The 8,400-nt window shown below is 43.1% G+C and overlaps 1 protein-coding gene and 1 pseudogene across 8 annotated transcripts in view; one reads left to right on the top strand and one right to left on the bottom strand.

Annotated features, from left to right (window-relative positions):
* The window catches only part of LOC105978991, a 16,666-nt pseudogene extending 9,175 nt beyond the window's left edge, over window positions 1-7,491 (top strand).
* Window positions 1-8,400, bottom strand: part of DNM3 (dynamin 3) — a 731,348-nt gene that overhangs the window by 702,742 nt on the left and 20,206 nt on the right. The window lies entirely within an intron of this gene.

The raw sequence follows: 8,400 nt of genomic DNA, 5'->3' as shown, positions 1-8,400 counted from the left end.
AATTCTAGACATTTTATTATGGATGCAGGAAAACTGAAGGAAGAGTTTAAATGTTGATTAATAAGACATATATATATATATATATAAATGACTGTATCGTATGTTATCTCTACCTTTAATTTTTTGAAAAACTACCTACTGTTCTCCAAAGAGGCTGCATCATTTTATACTACACCCAGCAATATGATTTCTCCATATCCAACTTCCCCACAGCTTTTTCAACACTTGTTATTATTATTTGTTTTTATTATAGCCATGCTAGTAGGTGTTTAGGAACCCTGGTGTTGCAATGGGCTAATCAATGGGCTACTAATGATAAATCATTGGTTCAAACTCACTAGTCTTTCCATGGGGAAAAGATGAGGCTGTCCATTCCTGTAAAGTGTTACTGTGTCAGAAACATTAAGAAGCAGTCCTACTCTATCCTGTAGGATTGTCGTGAGTGGAAATGAGCTCCATGGTAGTGGTTTGTTGTTGTCGTTGTTGTTGTTTTAAATTGTATATCATTGTTTTTATTACTATTTACCTAGTAACTAATGATCTGAGCATTTTCCACGTGCCTAGTGCTAATTTATATAACTTCTTTGGAGAAATGCCTGTTCAAATCTTTTGCCCATATATTAATTGAATTATTTGTCATTTTTATTGTTGAGAGTTCACTATTCTGTATATATTAGTAATTTATCAGATACAAGATTTGCAAATATTTTCTGTCTGTTAAAATATATCTTCTTAAATATATATACATATATATCTTTTTAAAAATCATTTTATTTGAGGCACATACAGCTCTTATCACAATCTATACAAATATCCATTGTGTCAAACACATTTGTACATTTATTGCCATCATTATTTTCTAAATATTTTCTTTCTACTTCAGCCCTTGGTATCTGCTCCTCATTTTTACGCTCCCTCACGAACCCTTAATAATTTATAAATTATTACTTTGTCATGTCTTACACTGCCTGATGTCTTCCTTCATCCACCTTTCTGTTGTCCATCCCCCTGTGAGGAGGTTTTATGTAAATCCTTGTGATCAGTTCCCTCTTTCTTCCCTCACCTTCCCCTTACTCTCCTGGTATAGCTACTCTCAATATTGGTCCTGAGGGGTTTATCTATCCTGGATCCCCCCCACCAGTGAACTCCAGTGTTCAGCACTGTTGTGGGAACCACTGCCTAGCCTCTGCTGTGATCTTGCCTTTGAGGGTAATTCCACCCAGCATCTGAAGGATCCTATACCAAGCAGGCACACCACCCCGCAACCTTGAGGCAGGTTTGGAAATCCTCCAGCCCCACGGTCAGGTGATCAAGCCTCAGTTATCTCATTACTTACTACTCTTTTTCTTCTCTCTTTATTCTCCCTCCCTTCTATCTTTCCAGCTGCAGTTGGTCTCAATGGGTCCAGTTTTATTTTATTTTTTTCCTTTTTCTTCTTTTTCCTCTTCTCTCCCTCTCTTTCCTTTCATATGCCACAGCTATCTACCGGACCACTACCCTCCGCCTAGGACAACTCAACCCAAATAGCAGGGGGAACTCCAGACTGCCCTCTGTGGGAGCACTGCACACCACACAACACAACTCTGATAGCCGGCTACAGCACTCCAAGCTGCTGAGGAAACCTCAGTCAGGCCTCTCTGGTGATCTTGCAAACTAGGGCAATTCTGGCCAGCACCAGTGGGACCCTGCACCTAAAAGGGCACACCAACCTGCGACCTTGGGGCAGAGTTTAAGACCCTCCAGACCCATGTTCAGGCAATCATGAATCAGCTATCTCTTTACTCTTTATTTTTTTCTTCTCTCCTTCTTCCCTCTTTCCGAACACTACCTTAGCGAGCACAGTTGTGGTTTTTTCCCCTTCTTTCTGTTTCTTTTTCTTTCTTCTCTGTTTTTTATCTTCTTCTTTCTTTCCTCTTTTCTGTTTCTCTCCTCTCCATTTCCGCCCACATGCCACTGCCGGTTTCCAGCCCCTAACTCTCTGCCTAGGGCAACTCCGGCCACCCAGTGGGGACAGCCCCAGCCTGCCCCCTGTTACAGTGCTGCACACATCTCCATGGAGTGCTACACACGGCATGGCACGGGGCTCAACTACCTCTTTATCTATTTTTTTCTTCTCTTTTTTCCTGCCTGTTCTTCTTCTTTTGATTTTTCTTCTTTTGTCCTCTTCTTCTATGGCTTTTCTCTTTACGGGCACAGTCTCAGCAAATTCAGTTTTCCTTTTTTGACTATATTTACTTTTGTTTGTCATTGCACTTTTCTTTTTTTTTTTAACATTTTATTAGGGGCTCATACAACTGTTATCCCAATCCATACACACATCAATTGTGTAAAGCGCATTTGTACATCGTTTCTCAAAACATTTTCTCTCCATTTAAACCCCCGACATTAGGTCCTCATTTTTCCCCTCCCTCCCCGCTCCCCCCTCCCTCATGAGCCCTTGATAGTTTATAAATGGGTATTTTGTCATATCTTGCCCTGTCTGACGTCTCCCTTCATCCACTTTTCAGTTGTCTGTCCCCCAGGGAGGAGGTCACACACAGTTCCATGTAATCGGTTCCCTCTTTCCTACCCATTCTCCCTTTACCCTCCCTGTTTTTCCACTCACAACACTGGTCCTATAGGGCTCATCCGTCCTGGATCCCCTGTAGTTTCAGTTCCCATCTGTACCGGTGTACCTCCTCTGGTCTAGCCAGACTTGCAAGATCGAATTCGAGTCATGGTAGTGGGAGCGGGGAGGAAACCTTTAGGAACTAGAGGAAAGTTGTATTTCTCATCATTGTTACATCGCACCCTGACTGGCTCATCTCCTCCCCGAGACCCCTCTGCAAGGGGATCTCCAGTGGCCTACTAATGGGCTTTGGATCTCCACTCCGCACTCCCCCCATCATTCACTATGGTAAGATTTTTTGTTCTGATGATGCCTTACACCTGATCCCTTCGACACCTCGTGGTTGCATAGGCTGGTGTACTTCTTCCATGTGGGCTTTGTTGCTTCTGAGCTAGATGGCCGCTTGTTTACCTTCAAGCTTTTAAGACCCCAGACGCTATATCGTTTGATAGTCGGGCACCATCAGCTTTCTTCACCACATTTGCTTATGCACCCATTTGTCTTCAGTGATCCGTTCGACACCCCGTGATCACACAGGTTGATATGTTGTTCCATGTGGGCTTTGTTGCTTCTGAGCTAGATGGCCGCTTGTTTACCTTCAAGCTTTTAAGACCCCAGACGCTATATCGTTTGATAGTCGGGCACCATCAGCTTTCTTGACCACATTTGCTTATTCACCCGCTTTGTCTTCAGCATGTCATTGCATTTTTCTGTGTGTGTGTGTGTGTGTGTGTGTGTGTGTGTATTCACTTGTGTTTTATTTCGGCTCCTGTCTTTATTTTCTCCTTTCTCTATTTTTCTTGTCTTCTCCCTCTCTTTCTTTCACAACCAAATACCGGCCTCCAGGCCACTCCCCTCTGCCTACGGAAACTCTGACGACTCAGTTGGGGGAGCTCCTGCTCACACTTGTTGGCATTACATGCAGTAATGCCCCTCCTCCACCATAACTCAAGCAGCTGGGGGAATCCCTCCTTCAAATGGCTGGGGAACTCCAGCCTACACCCCAAGGCTCTACAAGTGACTGGGGGAAACCCTGAAACCATCTGGTATCCCAACCTCCACGGCAATCTCTCTGACTAGGGTAATTTCACCTGCCATCTACAGTGATCTACACCAATTAGGGTACACCCACACGCCCTCCGTGGCACTCCAGTTGCAGAGTGAAACACCACACACCACCTGAGGTGTTTCAGGAACTGATAGACACACCACTACGGCTTACTGACAGATCAGCCAGTGAAAAGCCACACTCGTGGGCCCACAACTACCTGACCAGCGTCCAACTCACATTCCAAAGAACAGAATACTGGTTGGCAAGGGTAAGAGTTAAACCACAGGAAGATACAGTGGGAGCCTGACAGCCTCCCCCAGTGAAGCTACATGCAGGTAGTTCATAGAAGAACTCATACGAATCCCCCAAGAGAGAGCCATGTGCTCTTCAACTCTGGAAGATTGCACCAGGCTCCTCAAAAACAACACACAAAAAGCATCCAGCCCTAATAGCCTCAACAAAAAAAGCAGGAGAAACAGAGGCCAATGCTAGAAGAAGTCATGGACCTAGTGAGGTGCATAAAAGAAGCAGACATTGTCCTGCCACTAAAAGAAATTTTCAGAATGCTGCTTGGAGTCATACAGGATATGAGGGAATCAATATAGAAAAAGGATGAAATGATAGAGGAGATAAAGGCAACACACCAAAGAGAAATACAAGAGTAAAGGGATGAAATAACAAAACCCAGTTACAAATTAACAGACTTTTCCAACAGACATGAGGAGGCAGAGAATTGCACCAGTGACCTAGAGGATAACCAAGCAGACCTCTACAAAGGGTAAAAGCAGTAAAATAAGACAATCAGAGAAGCTGAAGAAAACCTGAGAGCCATGTCTAATGCTATGAAGAGGAACAACATTAGAGTAATTGGACTACCGAAACAAGACAAAACTTTGGAGGCAGAGTGTGGCACCCCATCAGACTAGACTGGAAAACACTCATAAAAGCCAACAAACAGACCTTGAACTATTTATAGGCTTTTCCATTTTTGTCAGTGGCTTTCTTTTTGTTGTTGTTATTTTGTGTTTGTTTTTGCTGTTGCTGTTATTGTTTTGTTGGTTTTGGCTTCCTTTGTTGTTTTATTTGGTTCCAGGGAGATACGGGAGAAGGGAACAAAGTGAACTGAAATCAATGGAAGGAAGATTGTAGGATGCCTAGTGGGGCTCAATCAAGGGCAATGTAGTAGCGAGGAATTACTAAACCTGAATGAAGGCCGAACATGATGGTGGGACAAGAGGGAAGTAAAAACGAAATAGGAGAAAGAACCAGAAGGCAAAGGACATGTAAAGAGGCCAAAATTAGGCATGTACATATATATACAAGAGGGGAATAGAACTATGTACTCATATCTATATGTGAAGAATTAAGGTTGCAGATGGACATTGGGTCCCGACTCAAGTACTCCCTTAACACAAGAACACCTTGTACTAACAATCCGGCATTCTGTGATGCTCACCCTCCCAACATGATCGCTAAAGACAAAATGGGTACATAAGCAAATGTGGTGAAGAAAGCTGATGATGCCTGACTATCCAAAGATATAGTGTCTGGGGTCTTAAAGGCTTGAAGATAAACAAGTGGCCATCTAGCTGAGAAGCGACAAAGCTCACATGGAAGAAGCACACCAGCCTGTGTGATCATGAGGTGTCTATGGGATCCGGTTTCAGGCATCTAAGACCCAGAATAAAACCATTCCCAAGGTGAATCAGGGGTGAGGGGTGGGGTTCTGGAGTGGAGACCCAATGCCCATGTGTAGACAATTGGACATCCCCTCACAGAGGGGACACAGGGAAGAGATGAGGCAGTCAAGGGGCAGTATAGTACCAATGAAACACACAACTTTCCTCAAGTCCTTTGGTGCTTCCTTCACCCCACTATCATGACCTCAATTCTACCATACAAATCAGATTAGACCAGAGCATGCACACTGCTACAGATAAGAGCCCACAACACAGGGAATCCAGGATAGATTAAACCCCTCAAGGTCAACAAGGAGAGTATACATACCAGGATTAGGGGAGGGTGGTGGGGAGAAAGGGGAAACTGATCACAAGGATCAAACTAGAACCCCCTCCCAGGGGGAGGAATAACAGAAAAGTGGGTGAGGGGTGATGGAGGACAATGTAAGATATGGAAAAAATAATCTATAACTTATTAAGGGTTCATGAGGGTAGGTGGGTGAGGGAGGGAGGAAAAGAAATGGGGAGCGGATATCAGGGGCTCAAGTGGGAAGAAAATGCTTTGAAAATAATGATGGTGGTATATGTGTAAATGTGCTTGACACACTGAAGGAATGTATGGATTGTGATAAGAGATGTAAGAGCCCCCAATAAAAGTATTTAAATTTAAAAAATAGAAAAGTCTAGAAATAGTTCAAGGTCTGTTTGTTGACATTTAGGAGTGTTTTCTGGTCCAATCTGATGGGGTGCCACACCCTGGCCCCAAAGTCTATTTTTGGTATTTCCCGGGAACTTCGTTGATTTACTCCCCTTGCTGCTCTATTGCATGCCCTTAGTGTTTCACCCTTATGTGGTGGGGTAGGATTGTGCACAATTCCTGCACTGTGCCTCCAGTGCTGTTTCTCAAAACACTATGGGTCAGTGAGGGATGTCGTGTCTCATGGTAGGGCCGGCCCTATGGTTTTCTCTGTGCATTGTCTGCTCTGAGCAGGAATATCATCCTCAGAGCTTGGTGGGCCAGGATGTGTTATACTCTCTTTCCTTCCCTCTTCTATATGCTCTGATCAGACGTGCTCCTCTCCCTGAGCTGTAGCTTCAGTGCTGTCCTCTGAAATGAATTATTCTGGGGGAAGAAGAGGGGTGTCCATATAGTTGGGATTGGGGCCAGCCACACAGACCTCTCTATTAATTCCCTGCATCATGTCAGTATGTTGCATTCATGTCTTGGAGCACCGGGTTGAAGTCTGGTCTCTCTCTCCCTCTCCTGTGGAGATATAAACAACACTCTCCCCTTGGGTGGGTTAGTGCCCTGTTCCCCCGCTACCCATGTATTCCTTGTGCCCCCCCTTTTTTTAGTTGGCTACCATACATATCCCTGGATTGGGTCTGGCCTCTCTTAGCATTCTTGATAGTGTCCGTGGTAGCATGGAAGTTTTTCAGTTGATGAGGTCCAATTTTTCTTTTTTTCATTTTTGCCTCATATGCTTTTGGTTTCTTAGCTAAGAGCCACAGTCTTTAAATTTCATATCTATGTTTTCTTCTAAGACTTTTATATTTTTACCCCTTACATTGGTTTCTTTGCTTCATTTTAGTTGAATTTTGTATATGGTATGAGGTAGGAGTGAAACTTCACTCTTTTATATATGGCTATCCAGTTGTGACATCTCTATCTGTTGAAAAGGCTAGCCTCTCCCCATTGAACTGTCTTGGCACAATTGTCAAAAATTAATTGGCCACAGCATTCTACGCCATCAAGAATGACACAGTAACCATCCGGACCAGGAAGTTCATGACCAACCGACTACTTCAGCGGAAACAAATGGTCATTGATGTCCTTCACCCTGGGAGAGCAACAAACAGTGCCTAAGACAGAAATTTGTGAAAAACTAGCCAAAATGTACAAGACCACACCAGATGTTGTATTTGGATTTAGAACCCATTTTGGTGGTGGCAAGATGACTAGCTTCGGCGTGATTGACAATTCTTTGGATGATGAAAAAAAAAAATGAACCTAAACACAGACTTGCAAGACATGGCCTATATTTGAGGGAAAAAAAGACCTCAAGAAGACAGCGCAAGGAGCGCAAGAACAGGATGAAGACAGTCAGGGGACTGCCAAGGCCAATGTTGGTGCTGCCAAAAAGAAAGAATAGTCTACAGTGACGTGATCTGCACTGGCTATGTGGAATTTTCACCAGAGAATTAATAAAATATAAAATCTTTTTAAAAAATTAATTGGCCACAATGCTAAATCCATCCAATAAGGAAGGAAGAGTCTCTTCAATAAATTGTTCTGGAAAACTTGTATATTCACATGCAAAGAATGAACCAGGATCTAACCCTTCCATCATACATAAAATTAATTGGAAACAGATCAAAGACTTTAATCTGTAAACTAAAACCATAAAATTCACCAAAAAAAAAAATTAAGGAGGAAGCTATAAAACCTGGGTTTTTGTGATGGACTGTCTGATAGAACAATAAAATCCTGAGCTTTTATTCAAAAAATCAAAATAAGAAAGATGAGGCCTCATAAAAACTAAATCCTGTTCATCAGAAGACAGTATCCAAAAACAAAAAGGCAATCTACAGAGTGGGAGGGGAAAAAATTGAAACTCTGTATCTGATAAAAGTCTGAAAGCCATTTTTTAAAACTTTTAAAAGTTAACAACAAAAAGACAAACTCAGTGAAAACATGGGCAAGGACTTGTACAGATATTGCACCAAGGAACAAGCACATGAAAATTGCTCAAAATTATTCAGCACAGCAAAATACCTGTACCTGTCCAGTGGATTCGGGCTGATAGTGACCCCAGTGGACAGAATAGAACTGCTCTATAGCGTTTCCAAAGCTGTCATCCTTACAGGACCAGCCTGGCTCTTTTGCTCCCATAAGTGGCTCGTGGGTTCAATTAGCAGTCAACCTCTTCAGGCACCATGCAATTGGGTTCATCCGTTAGCCATTAACTCACAGCTATTGAGTCCATTCCAACTCACAGCAACCCTGAAATGACAGAGTAGGACTGCTCCATGGGGTTTCCTAGGCTCTAAGTCTCTACAGA

This window comes from Echinops telfairi, unplaced genomic scaffold (assembly GCF_000313985.2).
Source record: "Echinops telfairi isolate 266 unplaced genomic scaffold, ASM31398v2 ScPeMD7_7424;HRSCAF=8462, whole genome shotgun sequence".
Lineage (NCBI taxonomy): Eukaryota > Metazoa > Chordata > Mammalia > Afrosoricida > Tenrecidae > Echinops > Echinops telfairi.
Note: the sequence above shows the minus strand (reverse complement) of the source record. Positions and strands in the feature narration are given on the sequence as shown.